Source organism: Nyctereutes procyonoides, unplaced genomic scaffold (assembly GCF_905146905.1).
Source record: "Nyctereutes procyonoides isolate TBG_1078 unplaced genomic scaffold, NYPRO_anot_genome, whole genome shotgun sequence".
Taxonomy (NCBI): domain Eukaryota; kingdom Metazoa; phylum Chordata; class Mammalia; order Carnivora; family Canidae; genus Nyctereutes; species Nyctereutes procyonoides.
The window spans coordinates 97,782,957-97,810,902 of record NW_026575125.1 but is presented as its reverse complement, the minus strand read 5'-3'; the positions used below and the strand labels follow the sequence as shown (position 1 = coordinate 97,810,902).

Sequence of the window (27,946 nt, the reverse complement as noted above, 5' to 3'; positions counted from 1 at the left end):
ATTGTTTGTTTCTTTGCTGTTGAGTTTAACAAGTTTTTATAGATCTTGGATACTAGCCCTTTATCTGATAGGTCATTTGCAAATATCTTCTCCCATTCTATAGGTTGTCTTTCAGTTTTGTTCACTGTTTCTTTTGCTGTGCAGAAGCTGTTTATCTTGATGAAGTCCCAATAGTTCATTTTTGCTTTTGTTTTTCTTGCCTTCGTGAATGTATCTTGCAAGAAGTTACTGTGGCTGAGTTCAAAAAGGGTGTTGCCTGTGTTCTCCTCTAGGATTTTGATGGATTCTTGCCTCACATTTAGATCTTTCATTCATTTTAGTTTATCTTTGTGAATGGTGCAAGAGAATGGTCTAGTTTCATTCTTCTTCATGTGGATGTCCAAGGTTCCCAGCACCATTTATTGAAGAGACTGTCTTTTTTTCAGTGGATAGTCTTTCCTGCTTTGTCAAATATTAGTTGGCCATAAAGTTGAGGGTCGACTTCTGGATTCTCTATTCTGTTCCATTGATCTATGTGTCTGTTTTTGTGCCAGTACCACACTGTCTTGATGACCACAGCTTTGTAGTACAACCTGAAATCTGGCATTGTGATGCCCCCAGCTCTGGTTTTCCTTTTTAAAATTCCCCTGGCTATTCGGGGTCTTTTCTGCTTCCACACAAATCTTAAAATAATTTGTTCCAACTCTCTGAAGAAAGTCCATGGTATTTTGATAGGGATTGCATTAAATGTGTAAACTACCATGGGTAACATTGACATTTTCACAATATTAATTCTTCCAATCCATGAGCGTGGAATATTTTTCCATCTCTTTGTGTCTTCCTCAATTTTTTTTCAGAAGTATTTTGTAGTTTTAGGGTATAGATCCTTTACCTCTTCGGTTAGGTTTATTCCTAGGTATCTTATGCTTTTGGGTGCAATTGTAAATGGGTTTGACTACTTAATTTCTCTTTCTTCAGTCTCATTGTTAGTGCATAGAAATGCCACTGACTTCTGGACATTGATTTTGTATCCTGCTACAGTGCTGAATTGCTGTATGAGTTCTAGTAATCTTGGGGTGGAGGCTTTTGGGTTTTCTATGTAGAGTATCATGTCATCGGCGAAGAGGGAGAGTTTGACTTCTTCTTTGCCAATTTGAATGTCTTTTATTTCTTTTTGTTGTCTGATTGCTGAAGCTAGGTCTTCCAGTACTCTGTTGAACAGCAGTGGTGAGAGGGGACATCCCTGTCTTGTTCCTGGTCTTGGGGGAAAGGCTCCCAGTGTTTCCCCATTGAGAATGATATTTGCTTTGGGCCTTTTGGAGATGGCTTTTAAGATGCTGAGGAATGTTCCCTCTATCCCTACACTCTGAAGAGTTTTGATCAGGAATGGATGCTGTATTTTGTCCAATGCTTTCTCTGCATCATTTGAGAGGATTATATGGTTCTTGTTTTTTCTCTTGTTGATGTGATCAACAAGATTGATTGTTTTACAAGTACTGAACCAGACTTGCATCCCGGGGATAAATCCCACTTGGTCATGGTGAATAATCTTCTTAATGCACTGTTGGATCCTATTGGCTACTATCTTATTGAGAATTTTTGCATCTCTGTTCATTAGGGATATTGGTCTATAATTCTCATTTTTGGTGGGGTCTTTGTCTGGTTTTGGAATTAAGGTGATGCTGGCCTCATAGAACGAGTTTGGAAGTACTCCATCTCTTTCTATCTTTTGGAACAGCTGTAGTAGAATAGGTATGGTTTCTTCTTTAAAAGTTTGATAGAATTCCCCTGGGAAGCCATCTGGCCCTGGACTTTTGTGTCTCAGGAGGTTATTGATGACTGCTTCAATTTCCTCCCTGGTTATTGGTCTGTTCAGTTTTTGTATTTCTTCCTGTACCAGTTTTGGTAGTTTGTGGTTTTCCAGAAATGCATCCATTTCTTCTAGATTGCCTAATTTATTGGCGTATAGCTACTCATAATAAGTTTTTTAAATAGTTTGTATTTCGTTGGTATTGGTGGTGATCTCTGCTTTCTCATTCCTGATTTTATTAATTTGAGTCTTTTCTCTCTTCTTTTTAATAAAGCTAATGGTTTATCTACCTTATTAATTCTTTCAAAGAACCCACTCCTGGTTTTGTTAATCTGTTCCACAGTTCTTCTGGTCTCTATTTCATTGAGTTCTGCTCTAATCTTTATTAACTCTCTTCTTCTGCTGGTAGAAGATTTTATTTGCTGTTTTTTCTCCAGCTCCTTTAGGTGCAAGGTTAGCTTTTGTATTTGAGTTCTTTCCAGTTTTTGGATGGATGCTTGTATGGCGATGTATTTCCCCCTCAGGACTGCTTTTGCTTTATCCCAAAGATTTTGAACGGTTGTATCTTCATTCTCATTAGTTTCCATGAATCTTTTAAATTCTTGTCTAATTTCCTGGTTGACTCATCTTTTAGCAGGATGGTCTTTATCCTCCACATGTTTGAAATCCTTCCAAACTTCTTGTGGTTTAGTTCTAGTTTCATGGCATTATGGTCTGAAACTATGCAGGGGACAATCCCAATCTTTGGAATCCGTTAAGACCTGATTTATGACACAGTTTGTGGTCTATTCTCGAGAGAGTTCCATGTGCACTTGAGAAGAATGTGTATTTTTTGAGTTTGGATGTAAAGTTTTGTAAATATCTGTGAAATCCATCTGGTCCAGTGTATCTTTTAAAGCTCTTGTTTCTTTGGAGTTGTTGTGCTTAGAAGACCTATTGAGTGTAGAAAGTGCTATATAGAAATCACCAAGTATAAGTGTATTATTTTCTAAGTTATGTCTTAACTCTGGTTATTAATTAATATATTTGGCAGCTCCCACATTCGGGGCATATATATTGATGATTGTTAAGTCCTCTTCTTGGATAGATCCTTTAAGTATGATATAGTGTCCCTCTTCATCTGTCACTACAGTCTTTGGGATAAACTTTATTTTATCTGATATAGGATGGGTACCCCTGCTTTCTTTTGAGGACCATTTGAATGGTAAATGGTTCTCCAACCTTTTATTTTCAGGCTGTACATGTTTTTATGCTTAAAATGCATCTCCTGTAGACCACAAATAGATGGGTCTTGCTTTTTTATCCAGTCTGAAATCCTGTGCCTTTTGATGGGGTCATTAAATCCATTCACGTTCAGAGTTACTATTGAAAGATATGAGTTTGGTGTCATCATGATACCTATTCAGTCCCTGTTTTTGTGGGTTGTTCCATTGGACTTCCTCTTAATGAGGAATTTTAAGATCCAGCTTAAAATTTCTTGCAGAGTTGGTTTGGTGGTCACATAGTCTTTCAGTTCCTGCCTATCTTGGAAGCTCTTTATCTCTCCTTCTCTTCTGAATGAGAGCCTGGATGGATAAAGTATTCTTGGCTACATGTTCTTCTCATTTAGGACCCTGAATATATCCTGCCAGCCCTTTCTGGCCTGCCACGTCTCTGTGGAGAGGTCTGCTGTTACCCTGATACTTCTCTCCATAAATGTTAGGGATCTCTTGTCTCTTGCTGCTTTAAGTATCTTCTCTTTATCTTCGAATTTGCAAGCTTCACTATTAAGTGTCGAGGTGTTGAACAGTTTTTATTGATTTTAGGGGGGGATCTCTGTATTTCCTGGATCTGAATGCCTGTTTCCCTTCCCAGATTTGGAAAGTTTTCATCTATGATTTGTTCAAATACATGTTCTGGCCCTCTGTCCCTTTCGGTGCCCTCGGGAACCCCAATTAAACGTAGATTTTTCTTCCTCAGGCTGTCACTTATTTCCCTTAATCTATCCTCATGATCTTTTAATTGTTTGTCTCTTTTTTCCTCAGTTTCCCTCTTTACAATCAACTTGTCTTCTATGTCACTCACTCGTTCTTCCACTTCGTTAACCCTCATCGTTAGGACTTCTAGTTTGGATTGCATCTCATTTCATTGATTTTTAATTTCTGCCTGATTAGCTCTAAATTCTGCGGTCATGAAGTCTCTTGAGTCCTTTATGCTTTTTTCTAGAGCCACCAGTAGCTTTATAATAGTGCTTCTGAATTGGCTTTCTGACATTAAATTGTAATCCAAATTTTGTAACTCTGTGGGCGAGAAGACTGTTTCTGATTCTTTGTTTTGAGGTGAGTTTTTTCTTCTAGTCATTTTGCTCAGTGCAGGGTGGCCAAAAACAGGTTGTATTGGGAAAAGGAGACAGAGAAGAGAAAGAAGAAGATAAAAAGAAAAAAAAAAAGGAAAAAAAAGAGAAGAAAAGAAAAAAAGGTGGGGGTGGGGGGGAAGCAAACAGAAATCAAAAAAACAAAATCACACGGGGGAGTATCCTCTGATTCTATATACTTTAAATCCCTTGACTTCCCCTGGATCTTTCCAGTGCTGCTTGGTCAATAATTTTTTTCCCCTGTTGGTCTAGCTGGTCTTCTGGGGGAGGGGCCTGCTGTGCTGATTTTCAGGTGTTAGCACTTGGGCGAGCTGCTCAGCCCCCAGCCTGGTGCAGGCCTCTGTGAAGGTTGTTTATCCTGTTTATCCTGCGAGGCCACACTGTAGCTCAGTGGGGGTTGTTTACCCTGTGAGGCCCCAGGAGGAGCAACCACAGTGGTAGTGGCCAGCTCTCCAGCCCTGGATTCAGGTCCTGCAGCAACTATGGAGCTCTCAGTCTGCAGGTGCCTGGATGCTCCAGGGGCGGGGCCACTGATCTGTTCAGCTCTAGGCCACCTGGAGGCTGGAGCGTCCTTGCTGTCCTGTGCCCTCCCAGCCTCTGCCTGTCCCGGGGCGAGTGCCGAATCTTGGGCTGTGTCCCCTGTGCCCTGTGCTCCCGGGCCTGCGCTGCTGGAATCGCGCTCCTGGCCGCGCAGCCCCCTCCGCGTGCAGCTGCCGTCGGAGCCACTTCCAAGCTGCTCCCGGGACCGCACAGCCCCCTCTGCACGGAGCCACCGCCTGAGCCGCCTCTGACCTGCTCCAGGGCCACCTGGCGCGCTGCAGCCCTTTAGGGACCTCGGCCTTGGCGTGTGGCGCGCTCTCCCCTGGGCGCAGGTGCTCTGTTAGTGCCCCTGGGAGCCTGAGGGCATCCCCGCCCCTCCTGGGATCCAGCTCTTTTCATTGTGTCCTTTACATCCATTATGTTCTCTTCTGTATTTTTTTTATCTTTCCCTCTCTCTGTAGTTCTAATATGCAGGATCATATGTACTGAGTTATTTTCCAGTTCACTAATCATCCTTTTAATTGTTTCTAATCTTTTCTGTGGCAGACTCATTATTTAATTCTTAATTTCTGTTTTTATTTTCTCAGTCTTATGTTTTATATTTAATTTTTTTTCTTTTTTATTTAATTCTTTATTGACTGTAATTTTCTGTTGGACTTCATCATTTCATGCATTTTTAGGACATATCTAACATATGTATCTTAAGGTATGCATTGGTAAGTCTAATAACTTGATATTCTTTACATTATTTTATATTGTCTTCTTTCTGCCTTGTTTTTTTACACATTTTATCCTTTTCCTGGTATGGCTAATATTTTGTAGTTAATGTAATGATTTTTATATTAAAATTATTGCTATAATTTAAGATTATTGCGAATATTTTCTTCCCTCAGAGAGGATTTTATTTACTTGTAAGAAACATTTAGAGGAGGGCAAGATCACCTTAATCAAGTCTTGAATTGAGTTTATTTTAAAAATATGTTTATTTCCTGGTGGGAACTAGATTAGTTCTGACTTCTTATTACTATTACTAGAGACTTGTTTTTCAGGAGTCCCAACTGTAGACTGGCATGTTTCCAGGGCTGTTCTTCTTTGACAGGATACGAATATTACTTTTGAGTTCTCCTAATCCCTGAGATTTATGAAAGCTTGGTTTATTTCTGTAGCTTGCCAGCCACTAGTTTATGTTTGGTTTAGTAGCTTCTCTGTTCCTATTTACAAATTTGCAGGTAAAAAAAATATTTGCAGGTATCTCTATGGGAAAAGTAGAAATTTGTCCTCAGTTCTTTGTTCTTTACTGCCGCCCCCAGAATGTTAGACCCTCAAATATTTATCGTCATAGTAATTCCCCACCCAATCCATTCAAATAGGTTAATTTAAAAATCTTTCTTTCCTAGTTTCCACTGGCAGGAAGGTATCTATCACAACGTAGTCTGCTCCCTCTGGAAGAAAAAAAGTCTTAAAAAAAGTTATAAAAATGAGTGAGAAATCACAAAAGTTATATAGTTGGGGAAGTCAAGTCACATAGTGTTACATAGTTGCTTTCTAATTCATTTTATTCATTCATTCAGGAAAAAAATTTGAATGTATAGTCTAGGCTATACCAGAGAGATAACGCATTGTGGGTTATGCATAGGTAAATTTGATTGGAATCTTGTACAGATGATAGTAGTTTGTCTTCAAATGAGGAGTATTATTTTATTTCCTTGTACTTGTGATACAAAGGAGAGATAAACATGTCCTTCCTAAGACAAAACATATGTATATACATCTCTGATAGAATATAAAATGTTCTATGTACCATGGAGGAGATACACATAAAGGAGTAGGAGGAAAAAATTCAGAAAAAATATGAGAATACGTCTAGATGGATAATGTAGAAGATTTCATATAGCAGGAAGTATTTCAACTAGACCTTGTAGATTAAGTTGAATTTGGCTATGTAGAAGTGAGAGAAAGGCATACCAGGTAGAGGAAATTATATTAGCAAAATCACATGCACATGGGTAGAAAGATTTGAAATAAGTTCTGTGGATGAATTGTAGACTAGTTTGAGTATAATATAGAGTGCATAGGGGAGGATGATGAGACATGGGTCTGAAAGGGAATGAGCTGGATCATAGAATATCCTAAATTCTATTCTTAGGAATTTAGTTTTCATTATGTCAAATATTAACTTGACTAAATATTTTGATCGTCATCCTCCCCTGTTTATTTTGTTTCCTTTTTCTTTTTTTCCACTGTATTTTCTGACCACATTCTTTTCACCTAGGCCCTGACAAAATGGAAAAAGCAAAGAATTCATAGGTAGCTGTTGATCATAATTTTGTTCAAAATAGTAGAGGAAAAATGTCAAACAGAGGTAAGGGCTTGATAACTATCTGAGTTGTTTAACAATGGAATGATCATTAATAGCTTAAACTGTGAATAATGGGGAGACTTCTGGGAAGGTGGTGGAGTAGGGGGATCCTAAGCTTGCCTTGTTTCATGGATACACATAGATATTAGCCACAGAAGTGCAACTAACCCAGAAAATGACTGAAAGGCTGGCAGGACAAACATTTCATAGTTAATCATAGAAAGGATGTTGCATCAAAAAGGGTAGGAGGAGCAGAAACATGGTTGGGAAACATACTACTAAGAAGACTAACCACAAACGAGAGGGATACCATAAGCACAGAGAAGGGAGAGGACCAGATCCCTCCCCGACACTCTAGACACTGAAGTAGGAAGACAAGTCCCCATAACATTTGGCTTTAAAAACAAGGGGGGCTTAACGTCATGAGTTTTTACAATCAGCAAGGATTAAGTCAGTGTATTTTAAAAATCAGCAGGCTTAGCTCAAGGAGAACTAGAGGGCAATAGGAAACTGAGACCCTGCCCTTAAAGAGCCAGCAAAACAAACAAATGCTACAAGATACAATTGTAGAAGCAGCAATTTGAAAAGTACATTTAGGAGATTTATTTACCAATCTGGGGATAGACATCTGATATGTTGCTAGCCCTACACACTAATTAAAACCTCTTGGGGGCAGCACAGGAGGAAAGCTCTGCAGTTCAGTGTCACTGAAACCCTGGCAGATGGACAGGGCGCAGGCATTTGGTTTCACTGCTGGCTCTGCCAACCAATGAAAGCCTCTCAGGACAGTGCACAGAGAGCTCCCCATAGTTATGTGTGACCACAGCCCCAGAAACAGGCTGAGACCAGGAATCTGGTCTGACTGATCATTCTACCCAACTATAAGCCCACAGCATTCCCATACTGACTTCTTAACAGCATAGGAACCAAAGCCTGCCCAGAAGCATCTGATTCTAGTAAACAGGAGATATTGCACTACAGGCACGACAGGACCTCTTCATAAGGCTACCACTTTCAAGATCAGGGACATAGTTAACTTTCCTAATACATAGAAACAAATATAGAATTACACAAAATGAGGAGAAAGAGAAATATGTCCCAAATGAAAGAACAAGAAAAACCAGAGCAAAAGAGCTAAAGGAAATATAAGCCAAATGCCTGATAAAGAATTCAATTTAGTGTTCATAAAGATACTCACTGGACTTAAGAATGGAGGATCTCAGTGATACCTTTTTAACAGATAGAAAATATAAGAACCAGTCAGAGATGAAGAACTCAATAGCTGAAATAAAAATACACCAGATGGAATCAGTAGCAGATCAGAGGTGGCAGAAGAATGGTTCAGCAATCTAGAAGACAGAGTAATAGAAAGCAACCAAGTTGAATAGCAAAATAAAATGAAATAAAATATGAAAATAGGTTAAGGGAATTCAGTGACATTAAGCATAATAGCATTCACATTATGGGGATCCCAGAAGTAGAGGAAAGTGAAAAGGGAGCAGAAAGTTTATTTGAAGAAATAATAGCTGAAAACTTTTTTAATTAGAAGAAGGAAACAGACATCCAGATCCATGAGATACAGAGAGCCCACAGCAAAATCAAACCAAGGAGGTCCGCACTAACATACATAATAATTAAAATAGCAAAAATTAGTGATAAAGAGAGAATTTTAAAAGCAACAAGAGAAAACAGTTACATACAAAGGAAACCCTGTAAAGCTATCAGCTGATTTTTCAGCAGAAACTTTGCAGGTCAGAAGAAAGTGGGATAATATATTCAAAGTGCAGAAAGAAAAAAAAAACTATAACCAAGATTCCTCTCCCAGCAAGGCTATCATTCATAATACTAGGGGAGATGAAGATTTTCACCAACAAGCAAAAGTTAAAGGAGTTCATCATCACTAAAGCAGCCTGACAAAAAAAATGTTAAAAGGAATTCTTTGAATGGAAAGAAAAAGGCCATAATCAGGAGTAAGAAAATTAAGGGAAAATATTCCACAGGTAAATTCAAACAATAGAGCAGTAGATTAATCACTTATAAAACCAGTGCAGAGGTTAAAGCACAAAAGTTATAAAATCAATTATGTTTATAAAAATCAGTCAAGGGATTCAGAAAATAAAAGGATATATGACATTATATGCATAAAGCATATGGGAAAGGAGTAAATATTTAGTGTTTTCAGAATAGATTCAAACATAAATGACCATCAATTTAATCAATTTGATATAGGTGGCTATATGCATAAGGCAGTATATATGAACCTAATGGACAAATATAAAATCTGAAATAAATACATAAAATATAAGGAGAAAGATATCCAAATACACCACTTATCTATCCCAACAAGTGTCCTATTTAATACCCATCACCCATTTAGCCCATTCCCCCACCCTTACCCCCTCCAGAAACCCTCAGTTTGTTCTCTTAACTATAGAGTCTCTTGTGGTTTGCCTCCTTCTTTGTTTTTATCTTATTTTATTTTTCCTTCCCCTATGTTAATCTGTTTTGTTTCTTAAATTCCACTATGAGTAAAAATCATGATATTTGTCTTTCTCTGACTGATATATTTTGCCAATAGAATATACTCTAGTTCCATCCACATTGTTGGAAATGGCAAGATTTCATTCTTCTTGATAGCTGAATCATATTTCATTATGTATATGTATATATATATATCACATTGAAATGGTTTAAATGCCATTTATCAAAAGATATAGGGTGATTAAATGCATAATAAAGCAAGATTCATCATCAGTATGCTGCCTACAAAAGACTTACTTCAGACCTAAAGACACATGCACATTCAAAGTGAAAGGATGGAAAAATATTTATCATGCAAATGGAATCAAAAAGAGAACTGAAGTACCAATGCTTACATTGGACAAATGACTTTAAAACAAAGAGTATGAAACAATACAAAGAAGGACACTATATCCATCAAGAGGGTATAACAATTGTAACTATTTATGCACCCAACATGGGAGCACTTAAATATATAATGCAACTATTAGCAAACATAAAAAAAGAAATTGATAGTAGTACAATAATACTAGAGGACTTTAACACTTCATTTGCATCAATGAACATATCATCCAGACAGATAATCAATAAGTAAACAGTGGCTTTGAATGACACACTGGTCCAGAACGACCTAACATATATATTCAGAGCACTTCATCACAAAACTGGAATAACATTATTTTCAAGTGCATATGGAACACTACCAAAAATAGATCATATATTAGGCCATAAAATAAGTCTCAATTCAAAAAGGTTGAAATCATATCATGCATATTTTCTGACTACAATGGTACAAAACTAGAAATCAATCATAGGAAAAAATCTGAAAAGAACACAAATACATGCAGTCTAAATAACATGTTACTAAATGATGAATGGGTCAACTAAGAAATCAAATAAGAAATTACAAAAATATATGGAGATAAGTTAAAATGAAAACACAATGGTCCAAAATCTTTGGAATGTAACAAAAGCTGTTCTAAGAAAGATTATAGTAATACAGGCCTACCTCAAGAAGAAGGAAAAATCTCACATAAACTAACCTAACCTTACGCCTAAAGGAACTGGAAAATGAAGAATAAATAAAGCCCAAAGCCAGTAGAAGGAAATAAATATTATAGCAGAAATAAAGGAAAAATATACTCAAAAACAAATTTTCCTCCTTAAATAGTTGTTTATTGGCAGTGGGCTGGAAAGAGCAATGGAGTTAGCATATACAGACAACACCACACACCAATGTCACATAGGAGGCAAAAGTGAAAGAGCAACCTGGAGCCCCAGGTGAGGCCCGCTCTTCAAGAGTGAGTGTTGGAGGAGACGAGGGCTGGAGTGTTGAGGGGGCAGCCTTAGAATACCTCCACGTAGTAGGCATGGTTAGAGATGAAGAGGGACTCTCTGGCTGCAGCCCCGGCCTGACCACTTGGGGTATACTTTCCTTCACAGGTGAGGTTGTTGGCCAGGGCTCGCTTGATATACTCCTCCTCCGCAGCCTTCAGGTTCTCCTTCTTTCCATCCCAGGCCTTCAGAGAAGAAGCCTGCAGGGTTTGGTTATCGAAGGTCAGGGCCCTTGGCTTCAACAGGGGGCACTTGTTGATGGCACTGAGGTTGGTGGATGCCTCCTCCTCACTCTGGCCTCCCGATAGGAAGGTGATCCCAGTAAGAGTGGAGGGCACTGTGTGGCGCAGTGCTGTGACAGTTGCCATGGCAATCTCCTCATGAGAATATTTATGGGTGCAGGCGTGGCCTGTGGTTTCCATATTGGGCTTCAGCAAAGTGCCTTCCAGGTTAGATGTGGTGGTCACTCAGAACCATGTAGACAGCAGCCAGCGCCTTTTCAGTTACATACTGGCAGCGCTTCAAGTCATGGTCCCCATCAGGGAGGAGCTCAGGCTCCACAATGGGCACGATGCCATTCTGCTGGCAGGTGCTGGCATGACGGGCCAGAATGTTGGCATTTTCCATGATGGCAAGGGCTGAGGTGTATGTTCTCCAATCTTCACCACACAGCGCCATTTGGCAAAGTCAGTCCCGTCCTTCTTGTACTGGGTGCAGCATTCAGACAGCCCATCCAGTCTTTGGGTCGTAGTCTCGCCATTTATTCCTGCCAGGGGTACCACATCTTTGTCCACCTTGGTGCCTGCAACACCGCCCTTGGTTTTGATAACTTGGGGGAAGGGACGCCTGTTGTCAGTCTTCTGGTACAGTATCTTGTGGAATAGGATGACACCCCAATGCAGAGGTTCATGTGGTCATAGGCAGTCAGCAGCAGCTGACCATAGAAGCACAGGTTCTCCTCCGTATTCTCAGTGCCGATCAATGAAACCAGGAGCTGGTTCTTTGGAACGATCAACAGAATTGATAAACTTTTAATCCAAGTTATTAGTGGGGGGGGGGAGAGAAAAAACTCATAAAATCAGAAATGAAAGGGACAAAATAACATAAACCACAGAAATACAAAGAATTATAAGAGAATATTATGAAAAACTATATGCCAACAAATTACACAACCTAGAAGAAATGGATAAATTCCTAGAACCATAAACTTTTAAGATTGAATCACAAAGAAATAGAAAATTTGAGCAGAGCCAATTACTAGCAATGACTTTAAATCAGTAATAATAATAATTAATAATAATAATAATAATAATAATAATAATAAAACTTCCAACAAACATTTTCCAGGACCAAATGGCTTCACAGGTGAATCCTCCCAAACATTTAAAGGACAGTTAATATCTATTCTTCTTAAGCTATTCTAAAACACACAAGAGGAAGGAAAGCTTCCAAATTTGCTCTAGGAGACCAACATTACCCTGATGCCAAAATCATATGAAGACATTCAAAAAGAGAAAACTAGGCCAATGTCTCTGATGAACATAGATGCAAAAATCCTTAAGAAAATATTAGCATATCAAATCCAGCAATACATTTAAAAAATCATTCACTACTATCAAGCAAGATTTATTGCAGACTTTTAAGAGTGGTTCAATATTTGCAAAGCAATCAACATAATACATCACATTAACAAGAGAAAGTATAAAAACCATATATGATCATCTTAATAGATGCATAAAAAGCATTTCACAGAGCACAATACTCATCCATGATAAAAAAAAAAAACTCTCAACAAAGTAGGTTTAGGGGAACATAGCTCAACATAATACCTTAAATGAAAAACCCACAGCTAATGTCATACTCAATGATGAAAAACTGAGAGCTTTCCCTCTGATATCAAGAAGAAGGCAAGGATGCCCACTCCTACCATTTTTTATCGTTATAGTAGTAGAACTCCTAGCCACAGCAATCAGATAAGAGAGAGAAATAAAAAGCACCTAAGTTGGTAAGGAAGAAGTAAAACTTTCACTATTTGCAGATGATTTGATACTATATATGGAAAACCCTAAAGACCCCACCAAATTAATATACAGAAATCTGTTGCATTTCTATACACTAACAATAAAGTAGCAGATAATTTAAGAAAATAGTGTCATTTATAATTGTAACAAAAAATACCTAGGAATAAACTTAACTGAGGCAGTGTAAGACCCATACTCAGAGAACTATAAAACATTGATGAAATAAATTGAAGATGACACAAATAAATGGAAAGATATTGCATGCTAATTAATTCAAAGAACTAATATTGTTAAAATGTCCATACTACCCAAAGCAATCTACAAATTGAATACAATCTCTATCATGAGAGATTGTAATTAACAGTGTTTTTCGTAGAATTAGAACAAATAATACTTAAATTTGTATAGAACCACAAAAGACCCCAAATACTCAAAGCAGTCTTGAGAAAAAAGAACAAAGCTGGAGGTATCACAATCCTAGATTTCAAGATGTACTACAAAGCTGTATTAATCAAAAGAGTATGACACTGGCACAGAAATATACATGTAGATCAATGGAAAAGAATAGAATCTAGAAATAAACCCACATTTATATTTTAAATAATCTACAACAAAGGAGGCAAGAATATACAATGGAAAAAACTCTCCAGTAAATGGTGCTGGGGAAACTGGATAGCTACATGCAGAAGAATAAAACTGGACCACTTTTTTACAGCATACACAAAAATAAACTCAAAATGGATATCAAAGGCCTAAATGTAAGATCTGAAACTATAAAACTCCTAAAAGAAAACATAAGCTGTAATTTCTTTTATATCAGCTATAGAAACATTTTTCTAAATATATTTTATCTGGAAAGGGAAACAAAAGAAAAACTATTGGGACTATAACAAAATAAAACTTTTTGAACAGAAAAAGAAAACATCAACAAAAAATGGCAATCTACTGAATGGGAGAAGATATTTGCAAATGAGATATTCAATTGGGGGTTAAAATCTAGAATATATCAAGAACTTTTACAACAGAACACAAAAAATGTATACAGTCTTGTTAAAAATGGGCATAGAATGGCAACAGAGGTCTCCTAACTCTGGGAAACGAACTAGGGGTGGTGGAAGGGGAGGAGGGTGGGTGGTGGGGGTGACTGGGTGGCGGACACTGAGGGGAGCACTTGACAGGAAGAGCACTGGGTATTATTCTGTATATTGGCAAATTGAACACCAATAAAAAATGAATTTATTATTAAAAAAATAAAAAAATAAAACCACACTGTGATATCACTTTACTCCTGTCAGAATGGCTAGTATCAAAAAGACAAGAAATACCAAGGGTTGGGAAGGATGTGGAGAAAAAGGAACACTCATGCACTCTTGGTGCAATGTGAATTGTTGCAGGCACTACAGAAAACAGAATGGAGTTTCCTCCAAAAATTAAAAATAGAATGACCGGGATCCCTGGGTGGCGCAGCGGTTTGGCGCCTGCCTTTGGCCCAGGGCGCGATCCTGGAGACCTGGGATCGAATCCCACGTCGGGCTCCCGGTGCATGGAGCCTGCTTCTCCCTCTGCCTGTATCTCTGCCTCTCTCTCTCTCTGTGACTATCATAAATAAAAACAAAAAAAATTAAAAAAAATAGAATGACCATATGATCTAGTAATTCCAGTACTGGGTATCTACCCAAAGAAAATGAAAACTCCAATTTGAAAGAATATATGCACCCCTATGTTTGTTGTAGCACTATTTGTAAAAGCCAAGATATGGAAGTAACCGAAGTGTCCATTGATAGATGAATAGATAAAGAAGATGTGGTGTGTGTTTGTGTGTGTGTGTGTGTGCATGTGTACATATATGTGTAATGTGATATTGCTCAGACTTAAGGAATGAAATCTTGCCATTTGCAGCAATGTGGTTGGAGCTAGAGGATATAATGCTAAGTGAAAAAGTCACTCAAAGAGAAATAATATGATTTCACTCATATTTGGAATTTAAAAACAATACAGACAAAGAAACCAAGAGAAAAAAAAGACAAACCAAAAAACCCTACTGTTAAATGTGGAGAACAAACTGGTGGTTGCCAGAATAGAGATCAGTGGGGGATGAATGAAACAGGTAAAGGGTATTAAGAATACAGTTATTTTGATGACCATTGAGAAATATGTAGAATTGTTGAATCATTATATTGTATACCTGAAACTACTATAACACTGTATGTTAATTACACTTGAGTAAAGAAAAAAATTCTGGTAATAATGATGTAGAACAACAAGTAGAGATAAAAATATAAAAAAGGTTTTCAATTTTGATGTGAGAGCCCTGCAAGACTTGCCAGTTATCTGTGCCTTGTTTCTCATAATCATATTATAAAACACTGGCACATATTAGTGTTAGACTTTAGAAAAAATTTTGTGGCCATTTGTATTAAAAGTTAAAATAATTCAGTAAGTTTTTGTTCTTTGTTTAGAAATGAGAATGTGTCTTCTTTGAGCCAGCCACCTAATATATACTAGTATTGGTTCCTTTGTCATGCAATAGCATGAATTTTCCAGAAAGAAATATATGTATCATCAGAAGTTGCCTATAGACTGAAGAAATAGCATGTCTCACACATCACTTGCTACTACTGGATTTGATGTGCTTAAATTCAATGATTCTAAATCATAGAGGATTCAGAATGACTGCAAAGTGTACATGAATGCATATATGCCCAGATCATTTGTTATATATTAAAGAAAGAACATGACTCAAATACGAACATGCAATTATTTTTGAAATATATGTAGGTGTCCTAGTTGAGGTTTGTTATTTTCTGTACATGGATGTCATCTTGTTCCAACACCATTTGTTAACAGATTATCACTTCTTCATTTAATCGCTTTTGCACATTTGTCCAAAAACAACTTACTGTATTTGTGTGGTGCTATTTCTGGATTCTCTTCTACTCCTTTGATCAATATATTATTCCTTGCCATTATCATACTGCCTTGATTATTATAGTGTGTTTTTATATCTTAAAATCAGATGGATCCCTCCAAATTTATACTTCTTTTTAAATTTATTATGATTATTTTTTGCTATTCCTGTTCCTTTGTCTTCCCAAATAAATTTTAGAGTCATCAAATATATATATCCAAAAATCTTGCTTGGGTTTTTATTAAAATTGCACCAAATATTTAGATCAATTTTTAAAAATTTGGCAACTTGACTACATAGGACATATTTTCTTTTATCTTTATTATGTATTTTTTTATTGGGATACTGGACATTGTGAATGTTGTTGTTTGTCTGAATGTAGTCATCTTGTGTGAAAGGTGTTGAATTTTGTTTTGGCAAAAATAAGTAACTTGCAGATCAATTTGATCCCCTCAGGGCCTGTTTTTAATATTTTCTAAGGGTAAGTTCTAGGTTAGTCTTTACTCCCAGAGACAGTTCATCTGCGCTAAGAAGTGATTCCTTTGAGGTCTCCATTACATATCCCTGAGATCACCAAATACTCTCTGCTCTGGCCAGAGAGCAATTTTCCTTACTTTGTGAACTTTACAACTTCCCATTACAACTTATGGGAATTAGCTTGCGACTGTCTGGTCACTCTTTGCTCAGTTTTATAGGATTTTCCATTGTGCATTCGCAAGAGATGGCTATATAAATATCTGGAGCTTTTCTTCTTGCATAGCTCTTGTTTATCCAGAATTCTGCCCTATAGATTCTAGCCTTCTCAGTATCCCTGTATTCTGATCTCCGTCTCTTAAACTCAGCAAAGCCACCGAGCTTTGTTTACATTCCTGATTTCTATACCCTGACTGTAGAAATTGCCCCCAAATTGAAAGCTAGAGCTATTGTAGGCTTCACTTTCTTTGTTTCCCTTCTCTCAGGGATCCAAGGGTTATTCTGTCCATTATCCAATGTGTGAAAACAGCTGTTTCATATACTTTGTTCAGCTTTCTGGTTATATTGAGAAGTGTGGTGTTGAGAAGAAGGTTATTTAACTAAGTGTTGTCCTTGTTGCTACAGTGTAGCCGGAGTATAAGTCAGTTAATAGTTTGCTGTTTATTATTGTCTTTGTATCTGAATTGATTGGTACCATTATCAAAAGTTCTCTTTCTGAGGCTTCTTTACAATTAACTGCAGAGATACTATTATTACAGTATTGATTTAAACAATTAAGATACAATTTCTAAATTATAACTACAGGCCACTCAGTCCTTTGGACTAATCTAGCACACTTGTCCATTCTTCCAACTACCTTATATGTAGCTGTGTTTATGTACAGTGACAAGTCTTCCCAAAACTTGAAGATCTTCATCCTTTTCTCTAAATTCTCCCACTCCACCAAGAAGCCTTCCATAACTAGGTGTCAAACTGGAGTACTTTTACTGGCCAGAAAGGTAATTCATAAGTGGAGCTATCCAAGCTCTTTATGAGGTATCATTGATATAGACTATGAAGGTCACTCTATCATTATAGAGAATTTTGACAAACTGAAACTAAAGACAATTCAACTTTATTAAAAACAAACGGTCATGGGCACTTTAAATATGTGTCTTTAAAGATAACTGTATATCCATTTCAAATTAGACTAAAGAGGCATGAACAGTGCAATGGGGAAAAATTGACATAAAGGAAAATACTAGCAATATTTGAACATAGAGCTTATATTAAATAATAGTTGATTAAGTTAAATTGTCTAAATTTGATGATTTTACATTACTGGATAAAAGAATGTCCTTGTTCTTCATAGATGTATGCTGTGGTGCTTGGAGTTAAATATTTATTATATCTCAACCTGCTCATAAATAATTTGGGTGGGAGAAAGAAAGAGTTGAGAGAGAGAGAAAGAGAGAATGAGAAAATAATATGATCATGTGTATTTCAGTGAGAGGAAATGTTAATATTTGGTGAATCTAGGTGAAAGTTTGTGGGAATTAATTTTATTATCATTATAACATATAGCTTAGAACATATTTTAAAAATAAAACAGGTTGAAAGTAACCAAACAAAACAGAACTAAACAAACAAAAATAACACACTTATTTCTAAACGAAATAGATCTATATGTTAGATTTGCTTACAAATTACTGTGACATCTGATTAGTCCTTAGATTATCATTTTTTAGAGGATCTTTTATATATTTGGATCCTTATGGCATTTGTCTCTATTACACTTGCTTGATTACATTCCACTTCTTGTTTTCATGTGTGTATATCTTAATTTTTCATAATGGATAAGCTACTTCAGGGAAGGTTATAGCCTCTATTTATGTATTCCCCAGCAACTAAGAGAGGTCTGAACATAGTGTTCAGAGAATAATTCTTGAATTTGGTAAATTTACATGAATTTGGTAATTTGATCAAATGAAAACTTTCTCTATTATGGGCTAGGAATAATTATTATTTTTACTGGAGTTTTTACTTCCTAAACAATCTGGACAGTCATTTAATATTTTTTCCTTTTAAAATGATTTTAAAATTGGGAGAAACTCAATGAGTGTTAGGCTAAGAGGAGGTTATATTCTAGACCACACAAACAGGTCACTGTTCTTTTTTTGATATACAATGTAGGTCACTCTCTCTGTACTTTCATCCCCAGGCTCAGTTAGAAATTCAAAAGCGGAGCCTTACATAGTGCCCTAATTAGAAGAGGCTAGAACAAAGGACTGACATGTTAGTGAAGCTCAAAAACATTTCAGTAGAAGAGCCGCTGTCTTTACCTTCAAAGAACTGAATAATATTTAATGTTTTGTTTTTATGGAATGTCTACTCAGAATGTTACATTAAAAAGCATTTAGGATTTCCTTGTATGGTACCAGTTGAGAAGCTATAATGAATCTTAACAATTAAGAGTAGCCATGTGTGAGCTGCATTCATGCTTCACCAAGTAGGATATATATATTTTACCTTTAAAGCCATATACATTGCCTCTGTCCTGATAAATCAGTCGAATGTAGTGTTAACAATATCCTGTAGCAATGAGAAAAGTTAACCTGAACTAAATTTGTGACTTTGTTTTGATTAGGCCACCATAGGTTCAGGGCTGTTTTACATTCATTCAACAGTTGCCATGGTGAATAGCTAGCTCTGCTGGATGCTTTTTTAAAAAAAATGTTTATTTTTGATGAATAAAAGTTGTATAGATTTAAGGTATGCAACATGGTGTTTTGATATGTGTGTACATTGTGAAATGATTACCACAAACTAACACACCTACCACCTCCCATAGTTATCATATTTTTATGAATAATCACCTTATCAAAGAATAACCATGCCCTAAGAGTTCATTTTAAATTAATTTGTAGCAGAAAACTACTACAGATATCTATATAGCCTAAAAATCAGATGTATGTGTTGAATGTTATTAGGAAAAACCATATTGCACAAATAATACAAACTCAAAAAAAGGGAGTTGTTGGGATGCTTGAGTGGCTCAGCAGTTGAGCATCTGCCTTCAGCTCAGGGTGTGATGAGAGGTCTGGGGATGGAGTCCAGCATCAGGCTCCCTGTGAGGAGCCTGTTTCTCCTTCTGCCTCTCTCTGTGTGTCTCTGATGAATGAATAAATAAAATATTTTTTTTAAAAAGGGGTTGTTAAGTGCTATTACTAGCAATGGGAATATTATGATATTTGACTTCTTTAGGAAGATTTCTCTTCAAGTCTTGTGAATTTCTTTAGATCTTTACTCCTCAAAGTATGAAATGAACAACGCAGTTTATTTTCAGGGTGTAGAAAACTAAAAAGAGATTTGGTCCCAATCTAAACACAAAGCTAAAGTGTTGCTAAATCATAAATTTCCAAAAATTAAATTTTAAAAAATCATAAATTTCCTTGGATCTATGAGAGAAGTGGGGTTGAAGAACAACCAAAGAGCCCAAAGTCTAAGAAAGTATAGGATTCTCCAAGAGAGATGAGATACATGTATTGGCTAACCTATGGCAAAGCACTGGACCAAAAAGGCCAGATTCTATACAAATAAGTAAAAAAAGAAAATCAGATAAAATGTTTCAGGGGTTTTGAAAGGCTAATAAGGACTACGCTGAAAGTATAGAATCCTGGAGATTCCAGAGTGAATCAAAGTTTGCATATACTTGTAAGTTCTTTTCATGAGTTTCCAGTGTGTGTTCATTAGAAATAGAGTTGGTAGTAGGAAACTAAGTTGCAGTGATAAAATATATAGCTAAGAAAATACTCAATAATTCCAAAAGATGACAGAAGAAGAAGAAAAAAGAAGTAAATAATAGAAGGAACAGATTTTACATCATAATCCAACCATATAAGTAATTATAATAAATGTAAATGATCTAAACACATTAATGACAGAAATTGTCAGATTATGTTGTTTATATGAAATCCACCCTAAATATGAAGACATAGATAAAGTAAAAGGGTTGAAAAAATATTCCATTTAAATAAATTCACATTCAGTAGAACTTTTAGGTAGAAAATCAGCAAACATATAGAAGACTGGAATGATAACTATCAACCAACTTGTGTTAGTAGACATTTCTAGAAAAGTTGACAAAGCAGCAGTTGAATACATGTTCTTTACAACAGATTTAAACAAATGTACATAAATGAAATCATATAAAGTATGTTATTTGAGTAAAAAGGAATTAACATAGAAATAAATAGATATTTGGAGAAACAGAAACTTGGACAAGGGCATGCCAGCAGGCAGTTTATTTTGGGAGAAAACATGAACATATGGAGATGGCCATAGGCACAGAAACAGGCACTCAAGATTAGTCATTAGGGAAATAAAAAAATTAAATCACAATGAGACAAACTATTTGAGTGACAAAAATGAAAAAAAAAAAACAAAAACAAAAACAAAACATAACCCAGCATTCCAACTGTTGGGTAGGTACATAGCAACTACAACTCTCATACATTGCTTGTGATAATGTAAAATGGTACACTCTGGAAAATAGCTGGGATTTATATTATGCACTTAAATATACACTCACCCTATAATGCAACAATCCCACTTTTAGGTATGTATTTAAGAGAGAGGAAAAGGTAGTTCACACAAACATATGTTTTTTTTATCCAACCTTTATACATAATTATGAAGCAAGTCAAATCTCTATCAAACAATAAAAGACAAACTGTGGCTCATTCATAAAATGAAATACTACTCACCAACAAAAAAGAATAAACTTCTGACATGTGAACCAATATGGTTGAATCTCAGATACGTTATTCTAAGTGAAAGTATCTGCCTATGTCTCTGCCTCTCTCTGTGTGTCTCTCATGAATAAATAAATTAAATATTTTTTAAATGAGCCAATTACCTGATTATATATCAGGTAATTGATGATTATACATTTATCTAATGAAGACATAAAAATGGCCAACAGGTATGAAAAGATGCTCAGCATCAATAATTACCAGGGAAAAACAAATCAAAACCACAATGAAATAGCACCTAACACATGTTAAAATTACTATTGCCAAAAATGTGAAAGATAGCAAGTGTTGACAATGGTTGTGGAGAGAAGGAAAACCCTGGTGCACTACTGATGGGAATGTAAATTTGTAAAGCCATTATGGAAAATAGTATGGAGTTTCCTCAAAAACTTGCACATAGAGCTACCAGCAATCCTACTTCTGGGTATATACCCAAAGGAATGAAATCAGGAACTCCAAGAGATACCTGTACCCCCATGTTCATTGCAGCACTACTCACAGTAGTAAATATTTGGAAAAAACCCAAACACCCAACATTCATCTACAGATGAATAAAGAACATGTGATTGTATGTATCTATAGGTATATATAAAATGGAATATTGCTCAGCTTTAAAAAAGTAAGGAAATTCTGCCATTTAGAGAACATGCATGGACCTCGAAGACATTATGATAAGTGAAATGAACCAAATACAGAAAGACAAATACTGTATAATATCATTTATATGCAGAATTGAAAATAGTCAAATTAATAGAAGCAGAGAGTAGCATAGTAGTTTCTAGGGAACAAAGAGGAGGGGATTGTGAAGATGTTGATGATGGGGTACAACATTTCAGGTATATAGGGTGAATATTAGTTCTGGAGACCTAATATATAGCACAGTGACTCTAGTTAATAATAGTGTATTATACATTTGAAATTTGCTAGAAGGGTGAATCTTAACTGCCGTCATCACACACACACATACACACACACACGCAAAACAAAAATGAAAGGAAAAGGTAACCATGTGACATGATAGATACATTAGTTAACTTATATGAACTTCACAATGAACATGACGTGCAGATATCTCTTAGAGATTCTGATTTCATTTCCTTTGGATATATACCCATAGGTACAATTGCTGGATCATATGGTAGCTGGATCATATGAAAGGTAGTTTATCTGATGTCCTTTTTTCTTAATGCAGGCATTTATTGCCCCTTTGCACTGCTTTTGCAGCATCCTATAAGTTTTAGTACGTTACATTTCCATGTTGTTTGTTTCAAGATACTTTTTTACTTTCCCTTTTTATTTCATCGTTTTGACTCATTGGTTTTAGGAGTTTGTTTAATTTATATATATGTGTGATATGTATAAATATGTATGATTCGTCCTGTTACTGATTTCTAGTTTCATACTATTGTTGTTGGGAAAGATACTTGGTATCATTTAAATCTTTTTAAATTTCCTGACACTTGTTTTGTGACCTAAAATTTGATTTGTCCTGGAGAATGTTCCATAGGTACTTGAGATGAATGTGTATTCCTCTGCTCTTGGATAGAATGTTGTGTATACATCTCGGTTAGGCTGATTTAGCCTAAAGTATAGTTTAATCTAATGTTTCTTTATTGATTTTTTTCTTGATGATCTATCATCCATCATTGAAAATGTTGTAGTAAAATCCCCTACTATTGTTGTACTGTCTGTTTTTCCCTTCATATCTGTTAGTACTTGCTTAATATATGTATGTGCTGTGATGTTGGGTACATACAATAAAATTGCATTTTCTCTTAATGAATTGCCCAATTATCATAATATAACAAGCTCCTTTGTTTCATGTTAAGGTTTTTAACTTAAAGTCTATTTTATCTGATATATGTATAGCTACCCCTGCTCTCTTTGGTTTCCATTTGTGTGGAGTATTTTTTCTATCTCTTCAATTTGAGCCTATGTGTGTCCTTGAAGCTATGTCCTACAGGCAGTATGGAGTTAGTTCTTTTTTTTAAATCCATTCAGCCACTCTGTCTTTTTATTAGATAATTTAATACAGTGAATTAAAAGTAATTATTGATAGGTAAGAATATCCTATTTCTATCTTGTTATTTTTTTTTCTGGCTGTCTTATAATTCATTTGTGTCATGTCTTTCTTCATCTCTTACTGTCTTCCTTTGTAATTTGATAATTTTACATAGTGGTATACTTTGATCCTCTTCTCTTGTGTGTATCTATCATACATTTTTGTTTTGTGGTTACCCTATAGCTTATAGAAAATATAAATATAACAGTCTGTTTTAAACTGGCAACAACTTAGCTTTTTTAAAAATTTAACTTCCAGTATACCTAACAGTTAATATTAGTTTCAGGTGGACAATATACTGATTTACAATTGCATTTATCACCCAGTTCTCATCATAACAAATGCACTTCTTAATCCCCATCACCTATTTCACTCATCTCCCCTGCTACTCCCCCTCTGGTAATCATCAGTTTGTTCTCTGTAATAAAGAGTCCATTTCTTTTTTTAAAAGATTTTATTTATTTATTCATGAGAGACACACAGAGAAAGAGAGAGGCAGAGACACAGGCAGAGGGAGAAGCAGGCTCCATGCAGGAGTCTGATGTGGGACTTGATCCCGGGACTCCAGGATGACAGATTCTGGGCTGAAGGCAGGCGCTAAACCACTGAGCCACCCAGGCATCCCTAGTTCTTTATAATTAAGAGTCCATTTCTTGGTTTCTATCTTTTTTTTAATGCTTTGCTCATTTATTTCTTTAAAAAACAGATTTATGTATTTATTTGAGAGAGAGAGAGAGAGAGAGAGAGAGAGAGAGAGAGAGAATGTGCATGAGTAGGGGGTAGGGCATAGGGAGAGGGTGAGAGAAAATCCCAAGTGGCATCCCCACTGAGCATGGAGCCCATGTGGGGCTTGATCCACTACCCTGAGTTCATGGCCTCAGCCAAAATCAAGAGTCAGATGCTTAACCAACTGAGCCACCCAGGTGCCCTTCATTTGTTTTGTTTCTTAATTTAATTTTTTAAAATATTTTATTTATTTGAGAGAAAGAGAGAGCGAGAAAGTGGGAGAGAGACCAGAGCCAGGGAGAAAGGCAGGGGGAGAAGCAGACTCCCCACTGAGCAGGGGGTCAGATGGGGGGCTCAATCTCAGGACCCTGGGATCATGACCTAAGCTGAAGGCAGATGCTTAACTCACTGAGCCAAATAGGCACCCCCTGTTTTGTTTCTTAAATGCCACATATGAGTGAAATCATATGGTATTTGTTCTTCACTGACTTATTTCACTTAGCATTATATTCTCTAGCTCCATCCATGTCATTGCAAATGACAAGATTTCATTATTTTTATGGCTGAATAATAATCCATTGCATAGGTATGCCACCTCTTGTCCATTCACCCATCCATGAACATGTGGGCTGCTTCAATAATTTGGCTATTGTAAATAAGGCTTCTAAACATAGGTGTGCAGGTATCCCTTTGAATTAGTGCTCTTTTTATTTCTTGTGTAAATACCCAGTAGTGTGATTATTAGACTGTAAGGTGGTTCCATTTATAATTTTATTTTTTTTAAGGTTTTATTTATTCATATCACACACACACACACACACACACACACACACACACAGAGGGGCAGAGACACAGGCAGAGGGAGAAGCAGGCTCCATGCAGGGAGCCCTATGTGAGACTCCATCCTGGGACTCTAGGATCACGCCCTGGAGCCAAGGCAGTCACTAAACCGCTGAGCCACCCAGAGATCCCTATTTATAATTTTCTTAAGGAAGCTCTATATTGTTTTCCACAATGGTTGTACCAGTTTGCATTCCTACCAATAGTACGAAAAGGTTCCCTTTGCTCCACATCTTCACCAACATTTGTTTCTGATATTTTTTATTTTAACCATTCTGATGGGTGGAAGGTGATATCTCATTTTAGATTTGATTTGGTCTTCATTTATAATGAGTGATGTTGAGCATCTTTTCATATGTCTGTTAGTCATCTGAATGTTTTTTTTTTTGGAAAAATGTCTATTCATGTCTTCTGCCCATTTTTTAACTGGATTATTTGTTTTTTGGGTTTTTAGTTGTGTAAGTTCTTCATATATTTTGGATACTAACTATATCAGATATGTAATTTGTAAATATCTTTTCCCATTCACTAGATTGCTTATTAGGTTTGTTGATTGTTTCCTTCACTATGCAGAAGATTTTTATTTTGATGAAATCCCAATAGTTTATTTTTGCTTTTATTTTCCTTGCCTCAAGAGATATATCTAGAAAAACTATGCTGTAGCTGATGCCAGAGACATTATAGCCTGTGCTTTCTCCTAGTATTTTTATGATTTCAGATCTCACATTTAGGCCTTTAATCCATTTTGAACTTATTCTTGTATATAGTGAAAAAAAGGTGATCCAATTTAATTCTTTTGCATGCAGCTATCCAGTTTTCCCAAAACTGTTGCAGAGACTTTTTCCCATTGAATATTCTTTCTGTTTTGTTGAATATTAATTAACTATATACTTGTGTGCTTATTTTTGGACTTTATATTCTGTTCCATTGATCCATGTCTATTGCTGTGCTATTACAGATTTGTAATATAACTTGAAGTCTGAATTGTGATATCTCCAGTTTTGGTTTTGCTTTTCAAAATTGCTATGGAAATTTGGGTTCTTTTGTGGTTCCATACAAATTTTAGGATTGTGTGTTCTACTTCTGTGAAAAATGCTGTTGCTGTTTTGATAGGGATTGCATTAAATGTTTAGATTGCTTTGGGTAGTACAGACATTTTAACAATAATTGTTCTTCTAATACATGAGCATGGAATGTCTTCTCATTTATTTGTGTCATCTTCAATTTCTTTCATCAGTGCTTTATAGTTTTTAGAGTACAGGTCTTTCCCTCCTTTGGTTAGATTTATTCCTAAGCATCTTAATATTTATTGTGCAGTTGTAAATGGGATTGCTTTCTTAATTTCTCTTTCTGTTGCTTCATTTTTAGTGTATAGAAATGCAACGATTTTGGCACATTGATTTTGTATCCTAGGACTTTAGTGAATCTTTTTTTTAAGATTTTATTTATTTATTCATGACACACACACACACACACACACACACACACACACAGAGGCAGAGGCACAGGCAGAGGGAGAAGCAGGCTCCATGCAGGGAGCCCGACATGGGACTTGATCCCAGGTCTCCAGGATCACACCCTGGGCTGAAGGCAGCGCTAAACCGCTGAGCCACTCAGGCTGCCCTTTAGTGAATCTTTTTATCAGTTCTAATTCTAGCAATTTATCAGTTCTAGCAGCTTTTTAGTGGAGCCTTTCAGGTTTTCTATATAGAATATCATGTCACCTGCAAATTGCGAAAATTTTACTTCTTCCTTACCAGTTTGGATGGTCTTATTTCTTTTTGCTGTCTAGTTACTGTGGCTAGGACTTCTAGTACTATGTTAAATAAAAGTCGTGAGTGTACATCTTTGTCTTGTTCTTGACCTTATAGGGAAAGCTCTCAGTTTTTCACCATTGAGCATGATGTTCATTGTGGGTTTTTTGTATATGGGATTTATTATGTTGAGGTATATTCCCTGTAAGCTTCCTTAGTTGAGAGCTTTTATCATGAATAGATGTACTTTGTCAAAGGCTTTTCCTGCATTGGAATGATCATATGGTTCTTATCCTTTCTGTTATTGATGCAATGTATCACATTGATTGATTTGCAAATATTGAACGAAACGTGCATCCTAGGAATAAATTTCAGTTTATCATGGTGAATAATTTTTTAATGTATTCTTGGATTTGGTTTCCTAGTATTTTGTTGAGGATTTTTGCATCTATGTTCATCAAAGCACTTGGCCTGTAATTCTCTCTCTTTTTGTGGTATCTTTATAAGCTTTTGGTATCAGGGTAATGTTGGCTTTATAGAATGAATTTGGAAGTTTTCCTTCCTTTTGTATTTTTTTGGAATAATTTGAGAGAAATGGGCATTAACTCTTCTTCAACTGTTTAGTAGAATTTGCCTGTGAAATCATCTTGTCCTGGACTTTTGTTCTTTGGGAGATTTTTGAGTTACTGATTCAATCTCCCTGCTGGCAATCAGTCTTTTCAACTTTTCTATTTCTTTCTGCTTCAATCTTAATAGGTTATGTGTTTCTAGGAATTTATATTTTCTAGGTTGTCCAATTTGCTGGCATATAGTTTTTCATAATAGTCTCTTAAAATTATTTGTTTTCTGTGGTGCTGGTTGTTATTTCTCCTCTTTCATCTGTAATTTATTTATTTAAGTCCTTTCTCTTTGTTTTCTGGTGAGTCTGGCTAGAGGTTTATGAATTTTGTTCATCTTTTCAAAGAAACAGCTTCTGGTTTTATTTATCTGTTTTACTGTTTTTTTTTTTTTAATTTTACATATCATTTATTTCAGCTCTAATCTTTCTTCCTTCTGTTGGTTTTAGGCCTTCTTTATTCTTTTTCTACCTCCCTTAGGTATGAGATTAGTTTAAGATTTTTCTCGCTTCTTGACATAGGCTTCAATTGCTATAATTCTCCGTCTTAGAACTACTTTTGCTGCATCCCAAAGGTTTTGGACTGTTGTGTTTTCATTTTCATTTGTTTACATGTAATTTGGGTTTCTTTGATTTTTTTTAAAGATTTTATTTATTTATTCATAGAGACACACTCGGAGAGAGAGAGAGAGGCAGAGACACAGGCAGAGGGAGAAGCGAGCCCCATGCAGGGAGCCCGATGTGGGACTCGATCCTGGGTCTCCAGGATCAGCCAGGGCCGCAGGCAGCGCTAAACTGCCGCGCCACTGGGGCTGCCTGGTTTCTTTGATTTTTTTAGGTTGACTCATTCACTGTG

At 36.2% G+C, this 27,946-nt stretch overlaps 1 pseudogene; it reads right to left on the bottom strand.

The window, feature by feature from the left end:
- Positions 1-10,907: 10,907 nt before the first annotated feature.
- On the bottom strand, positions 10,908-17,257 carry LOC129518076 (fructose-bisphosphate aldolase A-like; annotated as a pseudogene).
- Between the last annotated feature and the right edge of the window lie 10,689 nt (positions 17,258-27,946).